The sequence below is a fragment of the Nestor notabilis genome, unplaced genomic scaffold (assembly GCF_000696875.1).
Source record: "Nestor notabilis isolate BGI_N333 unplaced genomic scaffold, ASM69687v1 scaffold15569, whole genome shotgun sequence".
Taxonomy (NCBI): Eukaryota; Metazoa; Chordata; class Aves; order Psittaciformes; family Psittacidae; genus Nestor; species Nestor notabilis.
The window spans coordinates 14,239-27,280 of NW_009943368.1; positions in this window are offsets into that span (position 1 = coordinate 14,239).

Below are 13,042 nucleotides of genomic sequence, written 5' to 3' on the forward strand. Positions count from 1 at the left end.
GTTCTATTTTCCCTGCTTTTGTTTTCTTCCTAATTTGGTTATTGTTTTCCTCTTTGCTCTCCAATTCCATCACTTGTATTCTTTTTGCTTGGCCTCCTTTTTCGTGTCTCAGTTAAAATCCAACTGCACTTTTTTTGTGTTCAAGAAAAAGATTTTCTCTGCTACGTTTTCCTTAGTGTAATTAAAAACATTAAAATGTTTTTGATATATGACAAACTTAATTTGAAATTTTGACCCTACAATATTTTTTAAAGTTCCTAGTTGTTTTCTCCCTTGCTTATGAGTATATATATTATAGAGATAAAGGTACTATATTTTATCTTCTTCCTTCAAAAATTACTAAAATTTTAATGAAAGCAATAGTCTTTATGCCTTTGTCTTTGAACAGCTCTTTTCTGCTTACATTTTACTTCCATTTTCTTTCATTTTGCAATTGGCACTGCCAATTGCAGAGGTTATTTCTAATTTCTAGTTACAATTCCCAGTTCCTGTGAGACATTTTAAACTCTTTGGTGCAGTGTGGAGTTATCTCTCATAAACGGGCACTATTTCCAACCTCTTGCAAGCCTTTGCAATAACAACAGGGAGGAAAACAATATTGTGAGCACATTCCAGTGTTCAGCACGTTTATAGGTTTGTACCTCAATCGAAGTGGTGTCTGGAGTCGCACAGATACCCTGAAATACAATGTAATGTATGGATCTGTTTAAATCACTGGATTGGTTTTTTTGGGTTTGGGTTTTGTGGTTTGTTGTTGTTGTTTTTTGGGGTTCTTTTTTGTTTATTTTTTTTGTTTTGTTTTGTTTTGTTTCTTTGGTTTTGGGGTTTTTTTTTGTTGGGTTTTTTTTTTTTTTTTTGCTAGAGGAAATCAAACAGATTGTGTAATTGATTTGTAATATATATGGAGTAAATTTTCTTTCCCAATATAGTGATTTTAGTTAGTAACAGCTTCTTCTGTTCTCACTAGCATTGTCAGTATATGCATTCAGTTTGCTTCCTGATAGGTGTAACGAGGAAAGAGCAGGTGAGACAGACATCAGGCTGCATTCTAGAGGTAGCAGTCTGGCTGCTAGAGAAGGCACTAAGGAAGTCCATTTGCATCAAAATTGAATTCCAACCTAGGATTTTATTCGACAGGTTTATATAGACATTAAGTACAGATATGGAATCGTGCAACTTTCATAAATCAAGTAGTTGAACACATTCCGTATTGCAATTTCATAAATTGAAATTCAAAAGCATACACCCAAACCCCAGAAATTAAACTAGTTGCAGATACATTCCATATTATCTTCTGATTTTAGATTTCAGTTCCAGTTCCTGTACAGATTCCCATGTTTTCTATTTAAATATTTTTTCTCCATCTTGGCATGAATAATTTGTCAGTTTGGAAGGAATCACAGGGTATTGCCAGTAGTAGAAGAAAATGAAGTTGCAGATAGGTATTTTATGATGCAATCCAGGGCTTTTAGAGAGGCTGAGCATGTTTCTTTCAGTGTATTTTAACTCAAGTAATGGGAGCAAGTTTCTCTGTTCTCAGTTCCAAGCCTTTTTCAGCACAGACAGCCCAAACGCTGCTTTAATTTTCTTCATAGCCATGTTCCCACCACTGTTTCACTGGTTGTGTCTTACTTTTTTCGCTGACTTGTTTGTCTGCATCTGCAGAGCTTCTCTTCACTGCTCTGCTTGTTAAAAACATGTATATATGTGAATGCCTACACACACACCACACATTGTTCTGCATTCAAATCAATCCCATACCTCTACACTATTTCCCACACTTGGGGAGAACTCATGGGACCCTACAGCTCAGCTCTTGCCCCACCCTCAGCATGGCTTAGTCCTTGTGTCACTGATTTGCTGCAATTTTAGCCATCACTGAACAAAAGGGTCCCTCTAAATTGTTTCCTGAAATAGGCTAAGTGGAAGATAATTATCATACCAGCAACTTCAGCAAAGTGCTGTGATTGCCCACAGATCAAAGACGCATTCACTGGGCACTTAACTGATGAAGAACTACAGAATATTCTTTATGGCTTTATCACAGCAAACTGTATAAAACACAGGGGTTTAGTTTTACTTCTAGGGTTGTTCTTCATTGAGAACTGGTTTGTCTAAGTGCCACATATTTTAATGACACTTTTCAGTAAAAATTTCAGGTCGATTTTCCTAGTTTTTCTTTCCCCATTGGTTGACTAGTGAATTTGATCATTATTTTCATTATTTAAGTCTGAAGTTTGTATTGAAGTGCAGGGAGATAATGCCTAAAGATAGAATTTAGGGCCCAGACTGCCAGTGTGTTACTAGTTTTGAGAGATACTAATGGTTATGGTGTACAAAGACTGAAGTACAGCATTACCTGAAGTTTGCTGCAGGTAGTCCTGCTTTGGTAGACTCTTCCCATTGTTTAAAGTTTCAAGAGTCCAAAATTCCTGCTTGTAGTTTTATATTTAAAGGGGTATCTTGTAGGTTCTTCTCTGCTGGATTCCATATTTGCCAGCCTTTATTTGTGACATACATTTAAAATGTATATAGGGAGTATTCCTTCCCTAGCACAGAATTATCCTCATGGCTGAGTTTATGTTTTCGTCTGTTAGATGAAGAAGTATTTTTGTCAGTGCAACTTATCAGCTAGCTTGGAACTGCTTAGACAATCAGTCATTTAAACTATTTTATTTTTAGAGATCTGTTAATAAATACAAAATGTATGTTGATCCTTGGAGCATGTCTTACTTCTGTTCAATTACGGGCTCTATTTAATTTATACCAGTAAAGCCATTTGTTTCCTTGTGATGTTCCTTACCATGAAGCAGACAAAGTTATGCTTTCCATGCAATGATGTTATCTGTCATGGTTAGGGACATTGTACTTTACTCACTTATTCACTTATTTCTATAAAGTTTACATTTTAGCTTTCTGCAAAGTAATGAACAGATAATTTTTAGATTTTAGGTTGGATGTGCCTTTGTAATACATGTTCTTTTAATTTGTTTCTTTCTAGGTTTTGTATTTGAGTGCCACTGAAAAAGGTATTCCAGGGTTTTGCTTATTTCTATCAAACTGAGAAGCCTCTGAGCTAGTAAAGGATTTGTTTCATGCTGTGTGTCACAGCCTTGTGTGGTCATTGTTAATATGACAATGTCATAATATGATTGGATATTAGGAAAAAAAAATTCACTGAAAGGGGTTTTTTTTTGTCAATCACTGGAACAGGCTGCCCAGGGAAGTGGTTGAGTCACCATCCCTTGGAGGTATTTTAAAGATGTGTAGATGTGGTGCTCAGGGATGTGGTTTAGTGGTGAACTTGGCAGTGTTAGGTTAACGGTTGGACTCAGTGATTTTAAGGGTCTTTTCCAGCCTAAGTACTTCTATGCTTCTATTATTTCCAGGTTGTGTTTATACAGATTGTGATTTAAGACAAGACTGATCTACTTGTGTGTGTGGGAAATGCAAAAAGATTTTGGATGCCTTCCTTGCTCCTAGTTGTTGCTACCAGTAAAGCGAGTAGAGCATGAGGCATATGCAGATGCAGGTGATACGAGCAGAGAAGACAAAGCTACTATTATAACATACTGAAGAGCTCCTGTATAGTCGCTGCTTTCTCTTAAAAGCTGCTCTTTCAGTGCTCAAGCGTTAGCTCCCTTGTTAGGTGCCAGACTATGTAGCAGTCAAGTAGCATTTTTTCAATATATACTTCTCCCTGCCCCCCCGAGTAGTTCGAGAAGTGGAAGGGAAGAATCAGAGGACTATGGATCTCTGATGATGTGGTTCCCAGATGGTGGGTGGGAAGAATAGCTACATACTGCTCCAGTTGTGTAGGCTGTGTCAGGGTCAGAACTGTCTTTTGCTTCTTGAAGAAAGAAAAAAGAAACCAAACCCAGAAGCTGAGATGGAAAGAGACTTTTCCCAACAGTAAGAAATTTTCCAGTGGTGGCATCTGGTTCATGCTTTCTTAGCAAAGTAAACTGTGCTCTGCATAAATCTTGGCTTCTTTGAGCTGAGGCCTCCAGGGATTTGATCCATCCCCAGTAGAGAAGGGCAGCATTTATATAATTTTGAAGTATTTCAGCTACCAGTGTCCTTCATTCTGTTCCACCTGTCTTTGTGTTGTAGCCACCGCATCCCTTCTATCCTTTCACTAGGAGTAATGATGAGGATGAGATCGGTCACTCTAGCAACCCTTTGACTACAAATTTCTATAAGGGAAAATTATTTCTGTAAAAAGTGATTCTTCCTGGAACCATACTAGCCGACATGTTGTAATGGCAGAGAATCATATGCTACCAAGGAATGAGGCACTGTGGATCATCATCATCTGCTTTCACACTAGTGCTCTGAAAAAGAAAGCTATTAAATGCTGAAATACAAGAAAGAACACAGCAGAGAATTAGGATATTATCAGCATCTGGCTCTACAGTCATTATACTGTGAAATGGAAGGATGCAAGGGTGTGAGAACAAATGACTAAGGAATAAAATTTCCTAGCTGAATTATGGTACTTTCTTGTAGGGAGTATTGCCTGGTTCTTTCACCAACACTGGGAGATCCAAAATTGTTTCCATCATTTCAAGTGCAGACTGATTATTTAATTGTTGAGAAGTCTCCAAATGGATCATCCTGACAGGATGCTTCAGCTGCTAGAGATGGGTAAGGACATACTTTTCCTAAAATAAAATGTTATGCATCTAAGCTTTCACTGGAAAGTTTGAATACATCATCCTGTTCTTAGCATACCCAATATTAAAATCAAAACAGAACAAGAAAAACCAAACACCCCCCCCCCCCCCCCCAAAAAAAAACCCAAAACCAAAACCAACCAACCAACCAAACAAAACAAAGCAAAACAAACCCACGAACCCTAAGTCTTTATTTACAGCATTTTCTGCTGTATTTGAACATATATTTGCTATATTTTCTGCGTATTTTTAAGTCTATGGTCAGGATCAGTAACAGGCACTATACCAAAAGATATCAAAACAGCCCTGAATTCACTGACTGAACTCCCAGTGCTGCAAGTCTGTTTGTACAGGCAGACATTTGCGCCAGCAGTAAGATTGTTGCAAGATTGTGTCCTTAGACAAGAAGTAATATATCAAATAGAATAAAAGAAAATAACCAGTGAAATATAAAAGGTCTTACCATGTATTTGTTTCTAATGTTAATATGGATAGATTAAGACGTTCATGGAATCTAAAGGGCTACATTTTTGGCTTCGGCACAGCAAGCTGTTTTATGTATGAGCTGTATGTAATTATATTGAAAATAAACTTTGCTTCAAGAACATTTTTGGCTCCACTGTGCAATAACACAAAGGGCCTTTGTTATGCTCTCAGCAGAGTTATTTATGGATTGCAGAGGACTTACTAAAGGACAGTTTCATCTGATGGTATTCATCCACTGACTCAAATTTAAATGTAATGACTTATATTCATACAAATTGTAATTACAAACATGATCAAGCAGACAAAGATTTCTGAAGCTAGGAATGGGATTGCTGTACAGATTCAGACCTGGAACAGCAGTACGGAGTGGGGTTTCAGATCCAGAGCTTTGAACGAGCCAGAATGGAAAATGCGACAAAAGGCTTTGCATAATTCACATCAATTATAATCATCTTCAGTTGAATTGAAAATGAGACTCTTGGTCTCTTAAATGACAAAAAATGTCACGGAGAGCAGAGGGAGCTAACTCAGTGTTGGGAAGAATGGAATGCCTGGGCAAAGTTGTTTTGTGAAGATCTGCCAGAAGCTCCAACAGGACCTTACAAAGCTGGGTGAGGGGGCTGTGTTTTCCTCTGACTCACCTAAAACAGCCATTACATTAAATGATCACTTTCAAAATCCTGCTTTATGCTGAATTTTTCCTGCCTGACCTGTGGGACTTGGGAAGCATCCAATGTCAACTTTCTGCTCTACTTCAAACTCAACATGACCACGGACAAGTTCTTTAGGGCCATATTCAGAACACTTGCTGTCAGTACAAGCCTTTGGTTTAGCAACTGCTGTGGCATCCAAGTTTAAGACTGTGCTGCTTGGCAATTCAGAGTACTGTTTATGCAAGACAGGAAGACCCAGCTTCCAGTGGCACCAGTGGAGGACGTATTTACGATAGTGAAGTTAACTTAAATGAATCAGTCTGAATGTAGCCTCTGTTCATTCTGTTGCTTTGGCTTCCCAGCTGTAAAATAGATGGTCAGTAGTTATTGGCCTCACTGGGTTCCTGTAAAATTAAGTACTTTAAAAGACTATGAAGAGATATTGCAAGAAGGGAGGTTATATAAATGTAATCCAATTATATAAGCTTTCTCAGATGAATTGCACTTTCATTAACATAGCATTCTGCTATGTCTTTGTTGTTTATTCATGGTATTAGTGGTTGCAGAGACTAGATGTTATTTCTGATGATGAATCCCAGTCTTATTTTCTTTACACGGTGAAGAATTTTGTTTTGGTCATGCAAACAGCTTGCAGGTCATGTTGGCTCCATCTGTAGCTGCAAACACTAAATGACTGAACTTTGAGGTCTTCATTATGAAATGAAGAATTTCATAATTTCTTTACTATAGCATCTCCCTCCTTGACATTTCCAGGATCCACTGTGACCTATCCAGCTACCATCTAACTCAAAGTTCATTGTCACCCTATGGGAAATGACAGTAAGAGCTGTATGGGCAGAAGAAGGTATACATAGTAGGCTCAGGAAATAAGTAGATCAACTTGACATCATCATCAGTTCACTGTTCCTTGACATCGTGCTGTTCTTTAGGTATTAAATAATTACCTGTAAAAATTAACTGTTAATTTAGTTATTAACCAAAAGAACCAGATTCTAAGCAGGTCCTTATTGTTCTGGGTGGTCGATGGCATTGTTCTGTTGTTTCTTTTAGAAACCGCTGAGGGGCAGCAGGTTTTCACATAGAAAATGTCAGTGTCTTCCAGGTGTAAGGAAATCTTGAGCTGTGAGTATGACGCATTTCATTATTTTAATGAATTCCATGCATCAGGTCACTGAAGATTATAACAAAAATGTCACTCTGTGCTCCTGTAAATGAACGTGGGGTTTGCTGGTTTAAAGAAGCTTGATGTATATGTTCTCTGTGAGTAGGAAAAAACTGAAGAATGTCCTAGCAGATGTGTCTGCAAAGCACCTTTTATAGCTGTAGAGTGCCTTTAGGAGCAGATTCATAAATAATTCTATCACATGCACAACACACATTTAGGCAATATTCTTAGAAATGAGGCCAGGATTTTAGGACAAAAGAATGTGAAGAGCTTTGATTTATTAGCTATAACTAGCTAGCTGAGTAATGTATGTTACTCAGAAATCTCTTTATGCCTCAGACAAATAACTGTTTGTTATCCAGACACTCAATTTTAAGACAGCTTTGTTCTATCCAGCTTATTAAACTGAGTCATGAATAGTGAAGAAATATCCAATAATGAATGCAGTCCATCCTTACTTCTAGAGCTTCTGCTGTAGAAGTCTGTTTGCCTTGCTGGCAGTTACCATTTGGACACACTCCTATCTCCTTTCTATTCTTAGCTGAGGACAACTTTCTGACACAGCTTTTCAGTAACACCTCAGGGCACTCTAAACTAAATATTCTGGTAAAAATTAAAGTAAAAATCAAAGGGCTGAGTTGCTACACTGTTACACCTTGGGCAGTTCGTAATTCTGTCCAGAATAAATGTAAAGCATGAACAGACCATAATTCTGTACTTCCGTACTCCTATACAGCCTTTCTTCCACAAGCTTACATGACAAAGCTGATAAACTATTTTAATTTTCTAGCCAAAGGCAACTGGAGTGTGAGCTGTCCTGCTTATGCTCTCACAACTTTGCAACGTTCCATATTCTCACATGCGAGAAGAAGCTGGTGGGCAAGAGCTAGGTGTACCATCTTTATGCCACTCAAGAATTTCTTCATTTCCAGGCAAACACAGCTAGTCCAGTTTCTATCCCTTTGTCCTGCTGTATCAGTATGAATACAACTTCAGGCCAAAAAAACCCCCCAAAACCAGCAAATTGTCTTTCAGGTCAGTGGTGCAAATACTAATTATCTTTCAGAGTCCTGTATACCTAGCAGAACCAGCAGAACCAGTCACCTTAAACATAGGTGTAGCACTATGAAAGTAGGGTGGAATAACAATGATTTGTCTGAGACAAGCATTCTCATATGAATAAAAGCACCAGGAAAGGCAGTAGAAGGTTTAAAGAACATAGGCTTGATTTGCTATTTAGTTATGGGTCAGTCTTGCCAGGATAGCAGACAGAAACCTGGCAAGGTCTGGCCCTGCAGAAAGCAGTGGCTACGATGGATGCAGTGCTGCATGCCTGTGAGATCATCAAAATTCTGTTCTGCTATGAGGTAGATGCAGTGTTGCACAGCATTTAGTATTGCACACAGTGTCTCTTTGACTCTATTACTCACTGTGTAGGATAAACACACCAGTAGGCAGATTTAAGGACCTCTGGCTAAATTTCTTAACTGCTAAGAATTAAACTTAGGAAATTCTGCATTCAAAAAATGTTGGGACTTCAGAGTAGTGTTAGAGGGGAGGCAAGGAGAAGGTAGTGTTTAGAGATATTTTAAGTTTTACCTTTATTAACCGCCTTCTGAATCTTTTCTCTACTGTCCTGTTCCTTATAATTAAAAACCTTTGTCTAGCTTGTATGCCATATGATTTTTTAATACATGGGCTGACCTGGCCATATTAAAAGAAAAACTTCAGTCCAGCCCTTTTATTCTGGCAGTAAAATAAGAGTAAGAAATTGCAGAATTTGAGACTTAATTAGCTTTGACAGTTCTTGCAAAGAAAACGCTTCCTTGTTAAATAACAAATACAGATGAATTAAATAATAGAAATTATTTTCTCTTCTGATTTTTGGCTGTGTATACAAACCCGAGAAGCCATTTGAGGCTCCACCTTTCCCTGTCCTGTAGCCATACAAATAGTCGCCAGGAGGCAGTATTTGCACAGATCGCTACAAGCATGCGTTTTTAAAGTACGTTTTGATTAGGTTTCATCATACAGGAATAGTTTGAGTTGAACTTGTATAGTGAGAAACAAGATTTTAAAAAAGCGTTTGCCTTAATAGGACACATAGTTGATTTTCCATGAAGCTGTAGTACTACGATACTAATAAAAAATGCTGTTTAACAGAAAGGTTAGTAGGAAGAGCCAGCAGGATCTTCCAGCATGCCAGCTGACATAATTGAAAAGAACATGCAAACTTCCCTGTATGTAAGCCTTCTGTTTTACAGGAAAAGACTTCCCTGTGGCAGAAGAGCACTGCTGCTTGAGCCAAAGAATAGTACAGTCCTGTTATTCTTGTTTCTTTTCTTGGGCGGAACTGCCCTACTTTTTTTAGTCTGATTAGAAATAAAAACTGATCAAGAGATTTAGCATAACATCTATTATAAAGCTTGCTACCCTGTCTACCAAAAGGCAAAGACTAGCCTGCTGAGCTCAACAGGTTTGGTCTCTTTCTAGCGCTCTTTTGATTTGCGAACAGGTAAACTGCAAAGCAGGGTGTATTTGTTTTGATCATTTCCTTCCTGTGTTTCAGTTGTCACTTGATCTCTTTCTTCAACTACACTTCATTTGGAAACATCTGCATGTTTGCATGCAGTGCTACAAAACACTCTTAAACCACCCGTTGATAGGTGGTAAAGATTATAATGCTTTTTTTAATTCATGTATGTTTGCTATTACTTTGTTAGTCATGAGATAGAATCATGCTTTTCCCTATTCCAAACACAGATTTCTTCAATCTGCTTTAAGTTAATTTCTTACCCTCCACTCTGATAGCATTGAGTTCTGTCACCCAAATTTGCTTTTCAGATTTACAACTTTACTGGACACAGAATCTCTGAGATGAAGTTGACCAAAATACATGGAAAATCTATCTATGGATTCCTAAAGTTAGGACGTAATAATTTGCTGTCTCAGGAGTTGTGTATATACAGATGTAGACACCATCGACCAAATTTAATGCCATAATTCCATGAAATTGTATGTAGTGGGGGTTGACATCTCAAATAAAATTTATGCCAGACACCATCTCTGTCAATAAAGTGGAACATAAAGAAAAGGTAATGAAGAATTTTTGTAATAAAGCAAGATGCTGAAACAGATTATTTTAAGTATAGACAAATTGAAGTAGGATGGGCAGAATATTATAATCAAATATACCAAGGCATTGCAGGTTCAAATAAGATTAGTTTATGTTTGATATTTTATAAACTCCATGGAGCAGAACAAGACAGATATATGAATCCACTTCTTTTAACGCTTAGGTTAAAAAATGACACTGAACCTGCCACTGTGTTTGGTTATAGAGTTGAAAAAGGCAGCATGAGCTACAGATTGCTTTATAAAGAATTTTGTGATTTCAGATTTGGTAGGATTCTTAGAAAACTGTATTTTGAAAAAAACAGGGTGGGGTGGGGAGGGGGAATTAGTTTCTGTGATTTGTATCTTACTCCAGAATTTCCTTCTTTACCAAAATCCCCTCTTTGCTTTCCTGCAGTTTACAGATATACTTGGCCAACACCTAACCATTAAACAACAGGTTTTTAGGCCTTTTTTTGCATGGAGTTCTGGAAAACTTTGGAACTGACTAAATATGTAGCCATCTTATACGCAGCGTAGAGAACTTGTAGTTTCTGAAATTTATGGTTTGTTCAGATCCGTCTTGTCCTGACATTCATTAGCCTCATGAGTAAAGGAGTACTTTTTAGATAGCAAAGACTTTGGATTTTCTCTTCTGGATCTGAGCTACCGAGGTTTGTGTCACTTCACTTCTGCTTGCAGGTAAAAAACCAAAACAAACAAAAAGAAAAAAAACAACCAACCAACCAACCATAGATATAGGAAGCAGGAAGCTCTGGGAAAAGGTCTGATGGAGGTGATCTCTGGGTTGTGACGAATTGCAGACTCAGAAGCCACAGGGAAAGAATGAATGAGCAGTATCTGTTCAGCTGAGAAACAGGGAATGTATGTAAATCTACTTCAGCAGAGATAAAGGTAATAAATTCTTCATGTCTGTAAAGAGCTGGAAAGAAATAATGGATTAAAATTCCATCAAGGAATATTCAAATTAGGAAGAATTTCTTAAGAAGAGTGAAGTAACCAGACTGCCTGGGGTTAGCATGGGACCTCTGTCATTAAATGTGTTTCCAAACAGGTTGAGCAAGTGCCTTTCCCTATGAATAGCTGATCCTACCTTAGGGTACTAAATGTCGGAGTTGACCTTCAAAAGCCCTTTTCACTTCTTCTCTAGGTTTTCAGAAAGGCCTTCTAAGGAAACAAATTTCCTAGGATTGTGCTGTCAGCCTGTCTTATTTCTTAACAAGTCATGTAATAAACCATTAGAAAGCTTCAATACGTCTAACAGTTCCCTTACCCCTCACTAAGTTGTTACACAGAAAGAAAGAAGTAAACCTTTATTGACTTTGCTGCTTGGGTTTTCTGTTTTGTTTGTTGGGGTTTTTTGAGGAGGTGTGTGTTGGGTTTGGGTTTTTTTGGGTTTTGTTTTGTTTTGGTTTTTTTTTTGGTACTTTGGGATTCTGAAGTGATCAGTAAAGCACTCTGACAACTTGTTTTTGTCCGCCTGTCGATTCCTTTGTAAGCCCAGCCTATGGCATGAATCATATGGCGATTGTGTAGCTTCCCTCTGGGGTAGGTCCTCCTTTTGAATGGCTTCAAATAGCCTTTTAAGTATTTCTTGTTGTTAGTGTCTGTTAAAATTCATCCTTTTTAAACTGAGTATCTAAAAAAAAAATGCTTAAAATCATGTTTGATCACCTTTAATATCATGATTCTTCAGTGTTGTCTTCTGTTTTGTGAACTCATGCACTTCAATAAAATTTCTACATGTTTGGACAGTTTCAAACAGATCAGTCCAGCTGCTTATATAGAGTATGATGGTCAAGCTGCATCCTTTGCTGGAGAAAGTCTCTAAACTGGTAATGATTGTTCAAAACATTTCTTTATCAACTGTAGCTTGTATTTTAAGCCAGCTTGTCATTCATACGTCTTCAAAGCTGTGTGCATTTTGGTGGTGATCAAAGATCAGGCCTTTTTGTTCTATAGGTTTTGTATTACTCTACTTTCTGCAGGGGAAACATCCAGAACGTTTTAGGAAGGAAATAACTTTCATGTAGTGCATATATACTTACATGTATGCTTTCCAAATCTACTTTTTAAACTATCTGCTGTCTTGATTTGTCTTACTTTTGGCTTTCAGGCAAAACTTCCAGCTAGTAACTGTTTCAATCTGTTACAAGCTTGGGGAAGGCAGATGGCTTTTTCTAAAATCTGTCTCCCAGTAACAGTCTGAAAAGGATACCTGAAGTTTCCTGTTAAAAAGTTAAATTTTTAAATGTTTCCCAAACTGCAGAATATCAACATGGATAGAAATAATGAAATAAGGTAATATATAAAAAGTAGTCCAATAAAAAGCTTTCAACACGAAATTTGAGAATAACATCTTCATAAAGGTAGTGGCTTTAATATAGAATAGTTGGCAATGATATTCTAGAGAGAAATCTAAGTTGTATGGTATTTCACAAAAATAAACGATGGAAATTTGGCCTTCATAACTTCCAAGTGCAGTGATATCCTTCCTAAGAAAACCCTTCTCAACAAGTGCAGTGTACAAATGTCCATGGGTATTCTTAATCTGGGTGGATTGATCCATTTCGTATCTTCTTAGACCTAAGATTCTGGAGTCAATAAGACAGCTTTAAAAAAATAAACATGGAACATTCTACTACTCCTATTAACAGGAGCTGTATTTTAGAAAACTTAGTTTTAAGTGCTATTTTGAGATAACCTGGTATTTCCAATTAAATATCCAGAAATCAACTCGATCATTTGAAAATTCATTGTTTACTAGACGTATGTTATTCTGTTTGAGCTCTTGTGATACAAGGTATAAAGATAATACAATACTACTCCATCATATTAATTTTAATTTATTTTAATTGCAGAATAATTTTTTAAAGCCTTTTAGTCTCCAGATGGATAAATCTTGT